This window comes from Vidua macroura, chromosome 8 (genome assembly GCF_024509145.1).
Source record: "Vidua macroura isolate BioBank_ID:100142 chromosome 8, ASM2450914v1, whole genome shotgun sequence".
In the NCBI taxonomy this organism is placed as follows: Eukaryota; Metazoa; Chordata; class Aves; order Passeriformes; family Viduidae; genus Vidua; species Vidua macroura.
In genome coordinates this window covers 1,569,780-1,586,201 of record NC_071578.1, presented here as the reverse complement: position 1 = coordinate 1,586,201, position 16,422 = coordinate 1,569,780, and the positions used below count along the sequence as shown (strand labels likewise).

The 16,422-nt window shown below is 46.0% G+C and overlaps 1 long non-coding RNA gene across 1 annotated transcript; it reads right to left on the bottom strand.

Moving 5' to 3' along the window:
- Positions 1-9,118: 9,118 nt before the first annotated feature.
- On the bottom strand, positions 9,119-11,788 carry LOC128811093 (uncharacterized). The gene is made up of 2 exons (XR_008438227.1): positions 11,685-11,788; positions 9,119-9,315 (listed from the first exon to the last, which is right to left on the bottom strand). It is a non-coding gene; the product is annotated as an uncharacterized LOC128811093 (long non-coding RNA).
- Between the last annotated feature and the right edge of the window lie 4,634 nt (positions 11,789-16,422).

Below are 16,422 nucleotides of genomic sequence, written 5' to 3'. Positions count from 1 at the left end.
CATGGAATTGCAACAAAAAAAAAAGGCAGGGAAGTATCTTTGTGGACGGTAATTCTGTTGGTTAAATCTCCCTTTGAACTTCCTCTAGTTTATCTCTCCCAAGGGGTGATTGTTTTTACTGTTCTTTATTTCATGGGTGCAGATATATCTATATAGGCCTAAAAAAAACCGTTGCAATTGCTTATTTCCAATTAAAAGGGATCACAGGGAAATTTAGGGAAGCTGATCAAGTCCTTTTCTCTTTGGAAAATAAAAGAAAGGGGTGGGGGGGAAGGGTGAGTTCTTGGTCACTGCACATCCTCCAGGCTCTCTCGAACTGTAATATTTTGTATTTTTCTGAAAATTCTCACTGCATTTTTCTTCCACATTGTGTTTGTGCTCACTGCTTTTCAAATTTCCTCACTAAATATGCCTTCAAAATGAAATACATGTTTTCAGAATAGTCCATTAAAAGTACTGAACATTTTCAAGAAAAATCCTTATTTCTCCATGCCTGTGCTTTTAAAGAGAGCAGAGCCAGGTATTTTTAATTTTTTTTTTTTGTAATGCAAAATATATAGATATATTATGTTATATGAGGCACAGTGATGATTTTATTCCAACATAAATGTCATTCTCACATAGTAATTTCATTTGGACTAGCAGGAGTGACTTTTTTTTGAGGTGTTTGCACCTAATATTAATGTTAAAGTTTAAACTATTTCATGGAAGGATAACGACATCCAATTAACAGGCAGGGCAGGATTTACTGGTTTCCATTGGAAATCCCAGGTCCCTCCTACTTTCAGTAACATTTTAGAGCAAAATTATTATTTTTCTTTAAAAACATCTAGGAATACCCGCGTGGAAGCGAAGAAACATGCCCGTTTCCCCTTCACTATTTACCTCCAGGCCTTGCCAGAGAAATGCCACTCAGGCTCGGAGGTCAGCCTGGGTTTGAGCAGCGCTCCGCATTCCTGAACTCCTTCCCAAATCTCGGCAAAGGCAAAGGGAGCAAAACAAATCGCAGATGTGGGAATTGGGGAAAGGAAACGGTCATTTTTCCAGCGTGGGTCACGGAGAACAGATTAGCGAGTCCGGGATGGCTGAAACGTGCTGGCACAGGCAGAGGAGCTGGCCTTGGCCCAGGACAAACAGTGCCAGAGCCGGGAGAGCCGGGAGCGCCGGGAGCCGCGCGCACGCGGCCGGGAGCCGCCGCCAGCCCCGCGCCACCGGCCACATGCCATGGAGTGCCCTTGGCTCGCCACGTGCCGTGGAGTGGAGTGCCCTTGGCTCGCCTCCCCCGGCTCCCAGCCCTCCTGGGGGGGTTCCAGCACAGGCTGGGATGAGCAGCTCCACTCGGGATGGGGGAATGTGGGCAAAGCTGATCGATCCCGGCTGGAAACGGATCCTGCTCGAGCTTCGCGTCGGGATTGCAGCTGGACCTTCCTCTTGGTAATGGCAGGTTGGTGGCAGGAAACCTGGCTTGGGAGAGCCAGGATACTCTGGAAAGCCTCAGGAGAACCGCAGAGGGTGGGCAGGCCCTGGCACAGGGTGCCCAGAGCAGCTGTGGCTGCCCCTGGATCCCTGGCAGTGTCCAAGGCCAGGTTGGACACTGGGGCTGGAGCACCTGGCACAGTGGGAGGTGTCCCTGCCATGGCAGGGGTGGCACTGGGTGGGCTTTAAGGTCCCTCCCAGCCCAAACCATTCCACGATTCTCTGGATTCTGAGTAAATCCCTGGTTTCATTTCCATGTGTTAGTGACACAGTGGCAGGTGATGCCAGTCCAGGTCACACTAAATCCAGGGGACAATAATTTACCTCAGTAACTCCAATCCAAGCAGGAATAATTCCTCCCCCCCACCTTCTAGGCTCATGCAATATTTTAGCCACATTCCCACCGAGAGCAGGCACAGCCAGAATAACGCTGGGAGAGGGAAAATACAGCTCTGGAGAGAGGAAAAGTGGACCCAGAGACCACCCAGCCACGGCAGGACGAATGAGATGTCATCCGTGGTATCCCACAGCTCAGGATGTTATTCCTGAGCAGTGCACAATCAATTATGTCTGTATGGAATGACTCCACTCCCCTTTTTTGGGTCTCCGGGAAATCTTTGTTCAAATTGAAGACGGTTTTCTAACAGGCTCCACTCTTTACCCAATTTTCCAGCTGAGTTGACTGAGGCCCAGGCAGGTCAAAAGGCTTACCCAAGGTCAGGGAGGGAATCAATGAGTTGGGTCAGATGAGATCTCAGCCTGTTCCTCGCTTTTCATCCTCTGCTGTTCCTGCTGGACCACTGTTAGAACCAGGTTAACAAAATGTCATGGATACGCTTTAAAAATATATATTTTTTAACTTGTTATTCCAATAAGCATTAAGTTCTTTAGACAGCATGCTATATAAGATTAGGTTTCAAGAGGTGAGGCCTTTGCTGCAAGGAATTCAATATCCAGCACAATGTAAAATATCCAGCAGGAGAAAGACTTTTACTACTGTATAAAAATAATAAAAATGCAGAAAAGTCAAATTCACAGATCAAATGCTGAAGTGCTCACTGGGGTCAAGTTCTGCCTGGCTTTAATTGTATTTTGCCTTGGGAAAAGGCTTCAAATCCGGCCATAAATTAGTGTGCTGATCCCATGGCATGGATGGTGTTTTATTTACTTATTCCCTGGAATATGCTGCAGGATTCAAGTAGCAGTTAAACTAAAAAGAGTCGCTCATCCGAATCTGAAGGAACTGCGGTGTTTGTGAGAATAATCTTGGGCTGCCTCTTCCAACCACCCACTGGGTAATTTGGCATGAATTGCCCAAAATAGCCCATTTCCCCCCAAGGGATGTGTGTGTTTCCTGAACTTAGGCATCGAGAGGCACCAAAAGCTCTGGATTTTCAGGAAAAATGTCTTCCCTGGGAGGGCTGAGCTTTCCTCATCCCTGGGGATTTCCACACCCACTGAGGGAAAGCCCTGAGCAGCCTGGAGCTGGTGAAGGGGGATGGCCTGGAGACCTCCTCCAGCCCAGCCAGGACTGTTTTCCAGTGCTGCAGCATCACTGGATATTGTCCCTTCTCAGGATTAATGTTTAAAGACCACTTCAGGGGCAGATTTTTTCCCCCAGCTATCCCTCTGTGCTGCCTGATCCTACCTTGTCAGCTCCCATGATAATAGAGGAAGATGTGGCATGGAGAGAGAGGATATGATTTTTATTTCCCAGCTATTACTCCATAAATAAAACAAAGAAATCATCCATCAAACTGTGTTCTTTTTTTCCTTCATTCACTTTCATCCCACCAAACCACAGAAGAATTGTTCTGGGCATTTTGCTTTCAGACAATGGGAGAAGGTTTTGCTTGGAAAGTCCAGTCAGGAATTTTCTTTTCCCGATTTTCGGATCCGTCACAGGCGCACTCGGAACTCTTGGCAAAGTTCAGCACTGAGGAAACTGCATCTCATCACTTCTCATCTGCAGATCAAAGCAATTCACTGGCAACATGAAAAGCCTGTATTTAAAAACTGACAGGATACCCTTAGAAAAAAATTAAAAGAACAAGCTTAGAAATTCTGGGAAGAATGCATTTGGAGTTTCAAGCAAAAGAAAACAACATTGAAAAAGCAGTATTAAAAATATCCTCGACGCAAGAGAAACATTTGTATTTGCCCAGTGCTGAAACAATAAACAAATGAAAACGATCTCTGCTCCGTGTTCCAGAGCAGGATAAAAACTATTCAACCATTAAACTGGGTTCAACTCTGCTGGCTTTCCTCCTGTGCTTCCATAAAGGCCAGAAAAAGCTAAACCAGGCGGGAGATGACAGAAACCTGCAGGAAGCATCCTGAGACTGGAGAATTTGGGAAGTTTGAAGCAAGATGTGCAAATTCAGGAGCAAAGCATTTGTTCAACCTGCTCCTCCTGACTGCTGGTGCCTTTCAGCACTTGCAGAAATAGGAATGTTTCCTCTCTTTTGACTGGCACAGCTCCCCTCTTCCTCCTCGGGCTGGCTCTGGAGCTGCCTTTGCCTCCACCTCGTTTCTGTCAGAGCTGGGAGCACACGGAGGTTTCAGCAGCTGCCTGACCTTTCCAAGGTGTGCATCTCCACCTTCACCACCCAGGGACCTCCTCATGCTTAAAATCTGCTCCAGGTTCACTTGAATTATTTCATGTGAAGGTGCTTAATGTCACAAGCTTTTTTTTTCTCTCCCATTGTAGGTCAGTTGGCATTTTAATGTTTAATTATTAAACCGCCTTTGAAAGCTGAGCATGGAATAGATTTGCCTCCATCGATGGACACAGGGGAGCATCCCAGCCCAGCTGTGCACCTGCCACCTGGACCTGCTGGACTATGGCCTCAGGAGCATTTTGGAGAGATGTCAGCTCCCAGAGCTGTGGGAACACAGCCAGGTCCAGCCCAGCCAGGAGACGTCCCAGCACGTGGCTCCAGTTAAGCAGAGCGTTCCTCTGCTCCCAGCCTGGACATCAGCAACCCTCTGGGAGCAGGCCAAAGGGAATTTCACCCATTTTCACATTAATAAAACATGTTATCTACTTATCTCTTTGTCTATTATATACTCAGGCTGCTGCTTGAATGGGGAGCTGAACCCACACCCAAGCCCAGATTGGTGTGAGGGACAGCAACAACCCTGGGTATGTCCCACCACAGTTATGGGACAATTCATATCAGAGAGATGCTAAACAGAGGAGGGAGGGAAAAGAAAAGAAAAGAAAAGAAAAGAAAAGAAAAGAAAAGAAAAGAAAAGAAAAGAAAAGAAAAGAAAAGAAAAGAAAAGAAAAGAAAAGAAAAGAAAAGAAAAGAAAAGAAAAGAAAAGAAAAGAAAAGAAAAGAAAAGAAAAGAAAAGAAAAGAAAAGAAAAGAAAAGAAAAGAAAAGAAAAGAAAAGAAAAGAAAAGAAAAGAAAAGAAAAGAAAAGAAAAGAAAAGAAAAGAAAAGAAAAGAAAAGAAAAGAAAAGAAAAGAAAGAAAGAAAGAAAAAGAAAGAAAGAAAGAAAGAAAGAAAGAAAGAAAGAAAGAAAGAAAGAAAGAAAGAAAGAAAGAAAGAAAGAAAGAAAGAAAGAAAGAAAGAAAGAAAGAAAGAAAGAAAGAAAGAAAGAAAGAAAGAAAGAAAGAAAGAAAGAAAGAAAGAAAGAAAGAAAGAAAAAAGAAGATAAACATTTTAACTTCCATTTACTTTCAATTTAGGTTACTGCAGGATTCTACTCCCCTCACAGTTCACATTGTATTTATGTTAAAATGTTATTAAGACAAGAAGTGAAGACAGGATTTCTTCATAATGTCTAATTTAAACATAGACTTCTTCAGCTTAAGGTCATTCCCCCTTGTCCTGTCCCTCCATCCCTTGTCCCCAGTCCCTCTGCAGCTCTCCTGGAGCCCCTTCAGGCCCTGGCAGGGCTCTGAGCTCTCCCTGGAGCTGCTCCTCTCCAGGTGAGCCCCCCCAGCTCTCCCAGCCTGGCTCCAGAGGGGCTCCAGCCCTTGGAGCAGCTCCATGGCCTCCTCTGGATTTATCCCAACAGGTCTCTTTTGTGCTGGGGACCCTAGAGGTGGACACAAGCCTCCAGATGGGGTCCCACCAGAGCAGAGGAGAGAACACCCTCCCTGGACCTGCTCAGCCTGCAGGACATCCAGCTCAGCAAGAAACCTCCTGAGGAACTCTTCCCTCAGCTGCCACCAGATTCTCACAGAAGCAGCAGGACACGGTGAAAACTGCACACAGGTGATCCAGAGGGAACTGGATTCCCTCAGTGCAGGCCCTCTCCCAAAAACCCCACACATTCCTACCCGTGGAAAGCAATTCCACGTTAACAGCTCTGCCTGTCCTTCAGCGAGTGTGTGATGAGGTTTGCCAGCACTCAGAAGAGTCTGCGAGGCCGGAGTTACACCCAGTCCATAAAATCACACAGAATCCACCCATTTTACAGAGACAGGTTCCCTAAAGTGTCACAGTGCATTTCAGCATCTGAACTGCCTGGCATTCAGTGAAAGAATCCTTCTTCTCTGCCATGGATCTTGGGCTCTGCAAGCTCCTCCACGTGCATTTATCATCCCTGCCTCGCGAAGGAGCGCGGGTGGCTTGAGGGACAGAGGTGCACCTCCTGTAATGGTATATTCTACACTCTGCTGCAACCTTTCTTCTCATATTTCAGAGTTGAAAAAGGCCTGTCAAAAAGGGGCTATTATGAAAGGGAATTTGAAGACATTCATAAACATCGAGACAGAAAATTGCATTTTCAATATGAGAACCTCAATAGTTAAGGCTACATTTGGGAGATCACTATGGCCCTCTTATTTTCTGCTTACGCTGTCAAAGTTTGAATTCATGTTGGGTTTTCCAGCAATTCAAACAAAGGATACTTTCATAAACATCCATTTCATAAACTACAGCATATCTAATTCTTTGGGTTCTGAAGGCTGAGCTGAATGTAGTGTTTGTGGTCTACTGAGAATATGTCTGGAAAGCATAAAACAATCTACTAGGTAAGTTACAAAGCTGTTGACATAGGGAATGAAAATGGAAATTCTGCAGTAGTTTCCCCCATCCCCGGCTTTACGCTGTACTTTGCCTGATGTGAGCTGATTGGTGCCGTATATCTTGATGTTAGGATCCCATTTCAGAAATGTTCTGACATTATCTATTTGGCAGTTTGAAAAATAGTATCAAACTCCCAATGCATTTGAGCGCACGTTTCAACCCAGCAAGTGTAATATCCATTTCCTCCGGTGCAAGAGGCACATTAGGACCAACTCCAAGTGGATTCAATTCTAGGAATGCAATATGTGACTCCACACAACCCCACACATGCACACACGGCCTGGTGAGAGGGACCAAAAGGAATTAACCTGATTTGATTTCCAGCCTCTCCCAGCGAACACAAAGGTCTGTCCCTGCCAAGGAATGGATGCCCCGAGTTCTGTGAATGCACAGTTGGCACCTCACCTGCCCATGGCACAGGGAGGGATGGAGAGAGGAAACCTCATCCAAAAGAAAGGGAATTATTAGGGATATTTTCACAAGAGCGTGTAGAGATAGGATAAGAGGGAATGGCCTTAAGCAGAAGGAGGGCAGGGCTGGATGGGATATTGGGAATTGGGAATTGTTCCCTGGCAGGGTGGGCAGCCCTGGCACAGGTGCCCAGAGCAGCTGTGGCTGCCCCTGGATCCCTGGCAATGCCCAAGGCCAGGCTGGACAGGGTTTGGAGCAGTCTGGGACAGTGGGAGGTGTCCCTGCCATGGCAGGGGTGGCACTGGGGGATCTTTAAGGTCCCTTCCCACCCAAACCCCTCAGTGGTTCTGTAATTTCTCATACAATTGACAATAATTACGAGGCTGGGCACATCTCTACCCAGGCTACAATCACCAAGTCCCCTGAAGGATGTGTTCTCTCACAAATATGCTTAATATGTCAATAGGAAAAAAATATATGCTGTAAATTTTGCCGTAATAATTATTGGAAATGCTTGAGCCTTGCTGGAATTTGGCAATAGCTCCACTAAATATAGGACTCCAGGCACACTTAATTTAACAGGAGATTTATCAGTGGCCTTATTGACCCAAAATTCCTCTTATTTAACATTTATAAGGTTTTTTTACCACACAAATTTCCCTGTATCACAACAGATAAAATTTACACTGGGTTAGCTTCACCAGTATTTGTCAAAACATTTTCCAACAACTTCTGGAATAGAGCAGCCAGGAGATAACTAAAGCACCTGAAGTAGGGCATATGAAACACCATAAGTTTTTACAGTTTTGCCCTAAAGAAAATGCAGCCAATCTCTGCTAATATCCCTTTCATTTACACGCTTTGCTACGAGATTTCCCTAAAGGCATCAGTGGCTGGCAAACAACTCCCAGCACCTTGATTACAGGAAATCATATTTCTCCCGATCCCAAGCTTCTTCATAAGTACTGAAAATGCTCTGCCTACTAAAATACGTATTCTTAACTTACCAGTAATTCCACACCTCGAACCACCCAACTTCCTTCCTCTCCCAGCACAGGAACCACTTGTATTCCTGCTCAATATATCCTAACTCCTGCTTTACTCTTTGTTTTTTTCAATAGAGATGACTCTGTGCTTCCACATCAAAAGAGGTATCGAGTAAGTTTGGAGAGTATTTTGGGGGAAGAGGGAGAGAAACAAGACTTAATTAGTGAGGGTTACAAAATATTTCAAAGTTAATGGCAAGTTAAAATGTATAATTTTTACCTGAATTCCCTTGAATTTAAAGAATTGTGGAGCCCCAACTGCTCTGACCCAGACTGAAGGGTGAGCCCCAGGAAATGGCACATCTTCAGAACAACCCTTGGACCTCTTTTCTTACATACAGATCACAACCCAAGCCATCAAAATTTAACTCCTTGCCTTCATACACCCATCAAGCTCCAGTGATTCCCAGTGACCCAGGTGCTTCCCAGCATTTCACATCAATTAAAACACAGCTCCCAGTATGCTGCAAACAAAAGTTTCGTGTCAGAGATTACTTCTATCATTCAAGTCCTGTTAAGAGTGTTTTTACACACACACTCTCCTTCAGGGCCAATTAAAGCACATAACGTGCCCAGCTCTGCGTGGACAGGAACAATTCCAGATTTAAATTTGCAGGACACATCCCTGCTGTTGAGAAAACACAAGCGTCTTGGCAAAGGGAATCACAGTTTCTGGTTTCATTCAGCCTGCTCTCTCTTTTTTTTTTTTTTTTTTTTTTTTTTAGTTTTTCCTGGTGATTCTACGAGTGAAAGGCAAGCCTTATTTACTGGTTGAAGTGAACTCACACCAGGTGACATTGCTGGGGCTCTCTGCAGCTGAAGAGAGGCCGGAGGAGCAGAGGAAGTGCTCCAGGCCAGGCTCTGACTCAGTAAGGCACATACACACAAAGGCAGAAATATTTTATGCCTCTGCTCCAATCTGACAATTTTCTCAGGGGGGAAATTAGGGATCTACAAGTGAGGTCCAAATCACAGTGATTTGCAATCCTGCATCTTCCCCAGGCTCCATCTGTTTGTCTCTCTGCCTGGTGAGAGGGTCCTTCCAGCTCCAGTGCCCAAGCCTCTCCTCCACAGCAGATGTTGCAGAAAGGAGACGCTTCCAGAGGTTAGTCCTCAACAAGGAATTTAATCCAGGCTGAAATAGTTGTGAATTGACATCTCAAGGCATTTAATAAAACCCTTCCTTTTCAGTTTTTCCATCCCACGCCATCAAAATCTTTGACTGCAAAGTTCACGTGTTGGTTTAAGCCTTGGTTTACTTGGATGCAAATTCACGTGCTGGTGCTGGAAGACAACTGCAGACAGATGTTCCAGTCCTGGGGAAATATCATCCTGTCCCTGAAAATGACACATTAAATGGCAATTAATAACAAATAAAGCAAAGAACTGAAAGGAAATGCAATGCCTTATAAGCAGCAGGCTTGAGTAAAATAAAGACTGAGAGAAAATGCCTGGAATGAAAAACAAAGATATTGGACATGACTTGAAAAAGTTTTAGAAATTTTGGACCTTTTTACTGGATTAGTGTTGTGAAAATTCATTCACAAGCTTCAGGATTGGTGAACTAGACTGGATGTTTCATCACTGAACGCTGGAATTCTTCTAGGCAGGAAATTAGACACATCTAACAAGGCACAGTCCTTCATTGTTAAAGGACTGGAAATCCAAGAGTTCAGTGCTTGAAGTGACACTTGAAGTGACAAAGACCCGAATTTGGCCAGCAGAAGGGTCAGAGATTTGAATGAGATTTTCATAATTCTGAGGGCAGAGTGAACACTGGTCAGAAGCACCTTTCTCACCTCATTTATAAACAGGAGTACGTGACACTTCATCAAGTTCCAATGCAGCAAAGTTTGAAACAGCACAGAGAAACTTTCCTTTATAGTGCAAACACACAACTTGTGGATCCACTGCCAAAGCCCAAGATGGTAGGATTTAAGGAAATCTGGATATTTTACATTCCCTATTCAAGCCTGTTATAATGCAAACTAAAATCATATTAAAGATAATCAATTTTCATGCTCCAGGCAATAAGGAGATCACCTTGGGAGAGGAGGCAGAGAAGATTAATATGTATTTTCGGGAGGTTTCCACTTACAATAAAGTTTCAGGAACTGGCTACTTTTCTGACAAAGATATCAGGACAGAGAGAATATTCCAGTCAGTTTAGAATAACTATTTCTAGGGTATCACATCCAGTACAGAGCTTGATTTTTTTATTTAGAGAGAGGATCAACCTCCCATAAGCAACTGCCTTTGTATGGACATGCAGTGGCAGCACCTTTTAATTGACCATTAATCCAAGCTTCATTAGAACTAGGGAAAAGCTTCATTTTCTCATCACTAAATATCAGATGTTGCAGTACAACTATTTTCAATTGTATTGGGGAACTTCTGCACTTTGGACCGTATTTTACATTTATTTTCTACTTCTTTTAGAATTGGATTTTACACACAGGCACTACCTCAATGCTGTTAGTTCTGTATTTATTTACAAATTTTCCTTATGAAAAAAAAAAAAAAAAAGATTTCCTGAATTCTGCAATGACTTTTAAAATATTGTTCTGATCCTTCCCAAGTGGATTCCTTCATTTTGGGACAGTTTCTGAATCATACAGAGAAACTCTTAAAATTTTTGCTGACATAACTCAGATTGAGACTCTGACAGATTCTCCAGCTTGAAAATCAGTGGTTTCTTGCTGCAAACTCTGCTGGCATTTCGAATCCTGCTCTTTTGAGTTTTATTTCCTCAAATAAACCTCACTGCAAGTTCACTTTCCTCGGGCATTTCACTTCTTTTTATCTCCTACACGTCTCCTTTTAGGGTCCGTATTTACCAAATGCTTCTCCTTCTACACTTGGCTGCTAATTCTCTGTCCCCACCTTTACCCGTAATTTTGAAATCCCAAATTTCAGGATGGTTTGGGTTAAAAGGGACCTTAAATCCCACCCAGTGCCACCCCTGCCATGGCAGGGACACCTCCCACTGTCCCAGGAGCTCCAGCCCCAGTGTCCAGCCTGGCCTTGGGCACTGCCAGGGATCCAGGGGCAGCCACAGCTGCTCTGGGAATTCACCCTGTGCCAGGGCCTCAGCACCTTCCCAGGGAATAATTTCTTCCCCAATTTCCCATCCAAATCCACTTTAAATTCCCACTTCCAGTTTAAAGCCATTCCCCGTGTCCTGTCCCTCCATCCCTCATCCCAAGTCCAGCGCTCCTGGAGCCCTTTGAGCACTGAGCTCTCCCTGGAGCCTTCTCCTCCCCAGCTGAACACCCCCGGCTGTGTCAGTGCGCGCACAGCGCTGGTTTGGGGTGGAATTTTTACACAAATCCGCGTTTTCCCCACGCGTGCGGCCCGGCCCGCAGCCCCAGCCGGGCCGCACCGGCGGCCACGCTCCCGCCCCGCCTCGGCCGCACCAGCGGCGAGCAGGGCCCAGGCTCCTCCTGGATCCCTCCCGGAGCCACCTGGAGCTCCCCGGCTCTGCCTCTTCCCCTTCCCCCGCCCGGCTGCGGCTTCCGGGCGGCCCCGGCCCCGCCCCGGCAGCGCGGCCTGTGCGGAGCGGCCGCGGCCATCCCCGGGTGCGGGCAGGTGCGGGGAGCGCGGCTGCCGGGGACAACCGGGGACAGCCAGGGAGCTCCAGGGACAGCCAGAGGGCTCCAGGGACAGCCAGAGGGCTCCAGGGACAGCAGGAGCCTGCCAGGACTCACAGGGAAAGGCCCGGAGGGTGGGCAGGCGGGCGGGGTGAGCGGTCCCGGCCTGGGGAGCGGGGGATGCTCGGCCCCCGGAGCCCGCAGAGCCGGGGCAGCGCAAACCCGCCGGGGTTCGCTGGGGCTGCGGAGGAGCCCGGCCTCCGAAAAGGTGCCGGTTTTCCTTGGAACAGCGCTGGGGAAGCGGGGGATGGATGGCAGCAGGCTGGGGTCACGGCGGGTTTCGGGGAATGTCCAAAAGAATTGCTCCGGGAAGGGCCGGTTCTCTCCCTGGAGCGTCCCCGGGCGCGGCCGTGGATGGGGTGGGCGGGCGGCAGCGCTGCTGGCTGTGCTCCGAGCGGGTAAACTGCACCTAAACCATCGCCCAGAAGCCTGCCCAGGGTGGTTTTAAGAGTTTTCCTCGCCGCGAATATTCCAGAAGTGTCTCAGCGCCGTGCTGTGCCATGTGCTCGGCGATGGCGCTGCTGGCACCACGTGAGCCGCTGTGGTCCCTCCCAGCCTGACCCACAATTAATATTAATCTAAATTATATATTCATTTAAATATCTTTTCAGCACTGATATAAAAGCCAAGCTCTGCAGGTGTTTTAAAGTAACTGCAATAATGTAACTGCATGCAGGTTTTAAGGCACGGTAAATGTAAAGAGCTATTTAATTTATTTGCCCCTCCCAAATAAACTTGTGGTGGTGCGTATCTTATTTTTGTGGAGTGGAGCTCTTACTGAATGGTGAGGTGCAGTCTCTGCAGTGTTCCAGTTTGGAAAATCTCAGTTTTCTATATTGGGGCATTACACGGGTGCTGTGACAGTCATTTCTCAGCTACCTTTTGTGTCCAGGCTTGTGCTCACCCTGCACAAAGGTCATCAGCTGGAGGGGTCTGTTGGAATGACAGAGTTCCCTTGTAAACCTGCTGAAAGTTTTGGCCTCCAGGTACTGCCTGTCTCCCTTATGCACACAACTAAAGTTGGCGATGTGGGCTTATTTTTTCTGGGGCAAAATCCACCCTTTCAATGCAGGAAATGTCTAAAAATGTCATTTTCTTGTGAATGTTGTCAGTCTGTGATATAATTTTTTCGTAGTAAAAGTTCTGTTTGCTTTGTTTTCACACAGAAATGTTCCAAATACGGACAGTTCTACCAAAATCTTCAGGTTTCAGCAGGAAAAAGATGTGGCTGTGTGAGCTCGTGAGGTGGCTTTAGCAATTCCTATCTGCATTCTGGCCCATGACAAGTTCATTACACCAATTATTCCAGCAAGAGAGCAGAAGCTCCATAGGAAACTGTTGTAGTTAGAGAGCAACTTGTGTTACCGTGGCTGCTTTACCTCTTGATAACTCTGTAATTAACATGTCACCACTGTTTAATGCTTCACCTGTGCAGAGGATCAGTTCATGGCATCACGGAGGGGATCAGGGCCTGGAGGAGAAGCTGCTGCCCTTTGGGAGGATTCCTGGGGTTGCCCTGAATGGCTGAGTTAAGGCAGGAAAAGCAGGGTGTTTGTTGTGGGAAGTGTGGGTAAGGTGGAAAGGCTGCACCTGAGCAGTTCTGGTTAAACTGGTGACAGGGGAAATGCCTTGAAGGAGCAGTAATGCCAGAAATCCAAAGGAGAGCATGTCAAAGACATGGATGGCTGTTTTTGTAGGTTTTTTTTTTTTTCCTATATAATAAGGGTTTTGGAGGACTGAGAACAGCTGATGCTTGTGAATTAACCCTCAGGGTGCTGGCTGGTCTGGCAGTGTGTAATTTCCTTGTCCTCCTCCTCTGGTGGCATCCTCACCTGTGGGGCTGCAGGGTGGTTGTTCAGGTGTTGGTGCTGGAAGAGCTTCTTGGGAACAAACTGGAGGTCCATGTGTCTTGGGGTGTCAGAATTAAACAGCAGCATCCAGACCAGTCAGCTGTTCTGCCTGGGACACAGCTGACCTAAATTGCACTTAATTTCTGAAAGAAAAAGCCTTTCTGCTGGTGAGTTATGTCATAGTTCACAGAGCAATATCACAGAATGGTTTGGGTTGGAAGTGACCTTAAATCCCATCCCCTTCCATGCCCTGCCATGGCAGGGACACCTCCCACTGTCCCAGGCTGCTCCAAACCCCAGTGTCCAGTCTGGCCTTGGGCTCCAGAGGCAGCCCCAGCTGCTCTGGGCACCCTGTGCCAGGGCTGCCCACCCTGCCAGGGAACAATTCCTGCCCAGGATGATGATGGAGCAGGAGCTCAGCCTTTTGGGCAGGAGCTCCATTCCCACATCAAATTCTGAACGCGTGGAGCTTCTAAATCCATCCTGCAGGCAGTAATACTCCCTCTGACACTGCAGAGATTTCCTGCATCTCGGTGCTCCCTGCTTGTGGAGCTGGCACTGCCCATTCCCAGAAGTTGTCAGGGAAGCTGGATACACATCCCAGCTGTGGCATAACTCCGAGGAGCCAGCACTTGTTAACTCTATTTGTTTTTATTATGGACATCGATCTGCCAGTCGCAATAATGCATTTATGGACATTTTTCTGCAAGCGCAGCGCTGGTGGCAGTTTTTACTGACAACTTGAGTCATCTGGACAGGAGTTGAAAATACGTTTATTTTATTGACGGATTGTGCAATTCTCTCGTTTACCCAGTGTTCATAAGATATCTGGACTGGTGAAGAGAATGTAACTGATGGGAACATGGAGGATGAAGTTTTAATTTTGGGTGGTTTGGAATCTTTTAGGTAGTGACAGGTTCCAGAATGTGTTTGGGGTAGGTTTGGGAGCTTTAACTTCATTAATGCTGTAATTAAAAAGTGAAAGGCTCCTTGTCCTTACAGCAGAATTCCAGACCTGAATTCCCTCCCTCTGCTGATAGCTGGGAATGTTACTGACCAGTAACTGTGCTGATTTATCTGAAGGTATAATGGGTAAAATCCTCCTAATGGAAGAAAAAAACCCTGTTGAATTTAGTATTTCTGACATATCACCCAGCACAGGTGTGCTTGGGCCAGCATGAAGTTTAACACACAGCTGGAGGAACAACCAAACTATAAAACCAAAAAATAAGCCCACATCCCCAACTTTAGTTGCTGAAGTATTCTTCATAAATGCAAAATGCAGTTTTAAAACTGAGCTGCTTACAGTCCAGGCAACTGCTTAAAATGTATTGAATGCCAATAAAGCTTGTGTAGGTTTGGATTTTAATAAAATTGAGTAATTGTCAAAGTTATTTGGAATACGTCGCTATTTTGATGCCTTTTGCTAATCCTTTTTTGAGTTTCTTCCTTATTTACTATTTTATATCTGCACAGCTAAATTACCATGTCCTGGTGGCTGTCAGGAGTATCAATTTATTCTGGGCCACATGAAATGATACAGATAGTTTCAGGTATCTTTTCATGTCACTTGTAAAACTTGGACGTGCAGCTGAAATTCTCCCTGATGCAGCAGAGATTCTGAAAGTTATTAAAAATACCTGAGCAAATCACCTTTAATTGCAAAGAATAAGAGGGGAGTTCATTAAAACAAAGTTTCTGACTTCGCTGCTTTTTGAGTGAAATAGGAGTTAAATATTAAAATAGCAGCATTACCAATGGCCTGGAGTCTTGAACGGCATGGCAGTGGGGAATAAATAATAATTTGAGTTTTGACCTCATGGATGCATTTTAGCTTTTCATTTTTATACAAATGCCACCTTTTGGCGCAGATTAATGCAATCAGTATTTTAATACATATATTAGCACAGCCCACTGGAGTCAGAGCTGTTTTTTTGTGTGAATCCTGCCATCTCTGTGCTCCACGTGCAGATTTAGGTCCCTCCAGGTAACCCTGCATTAGCAGATAGCAAGAATTAGTGCTGCCTTGTCAATGCTGCTGCTGCATAATCATCATCAGGAACACTGAAATTATCTGAGTGCTTTAGATCAGTCAGCACAAGGCAAACAATGCTCTTATCTTGGCTTGTTTGTACATTCAAGTGTGCAGAAGGTCTGTTAATTAGTTACACTTTTTAATAAACACCTAAAGTATACTTAAGGCCCTGTTAAAAGATTAATTTTTCTGTTTCACATGGTAAAACCAGCAGATGAGTGTTCAGCATGTGGCAGTACACGGGCAGCACGAGGCTGCTTTGGCAGCCTGGGCTGGTGGTGGGGACAGGACACTTGTGCTGTCACCCCTGTCCTGCAGAAACAGTTCCCAGGACTTCACATTCCCTGCACTGTGCTCTGCTGGATTCAAGGATGAGCAGAGGTGTAGTGGGAAGGCTGTGGGAAAAGAGAAATCCCTTGCACGGTCTCCTGTTGACACCAGAAATGCCTCTGGTTCTTGGCTGACTCCATGAAATGCGAAGATTTATCGTTGATGGAGTTTATTCAAGCTGGCCACGGTTGTTGGTTTGGGATTTTTTGTTTTGGTTTTCTTTTTTTCTGAAATATAAAGGAATTAATTGGTTTTGAATCCAGCCTGGATTCATTCCCTTTTAACTTGGAGGTTTAGGCAGTGGGATGGGAGTAAAATCTGCCTCTGTGGCCAGGGTTGTGCTTCAGGAAGGTGAAATTGAGGTCCAACAATGCAAAGTGCTTCAGCTGAAGCAAACTTTTAAAATAAATCATGGGATCCCAGAATGGTTTGGGTTGGAAGGGACCTTAAAGAACATTTGTTCCCACACCCAGGAGCAGATAGTTCCACTGTCCCAGTGCTCCAAGCCCCAGTGTCCAGCCTGGCCTTGGGCACTGCCAGGGATCCAGGGGCAGCCCCAGCTGCTCTGGGCACCCTGTGC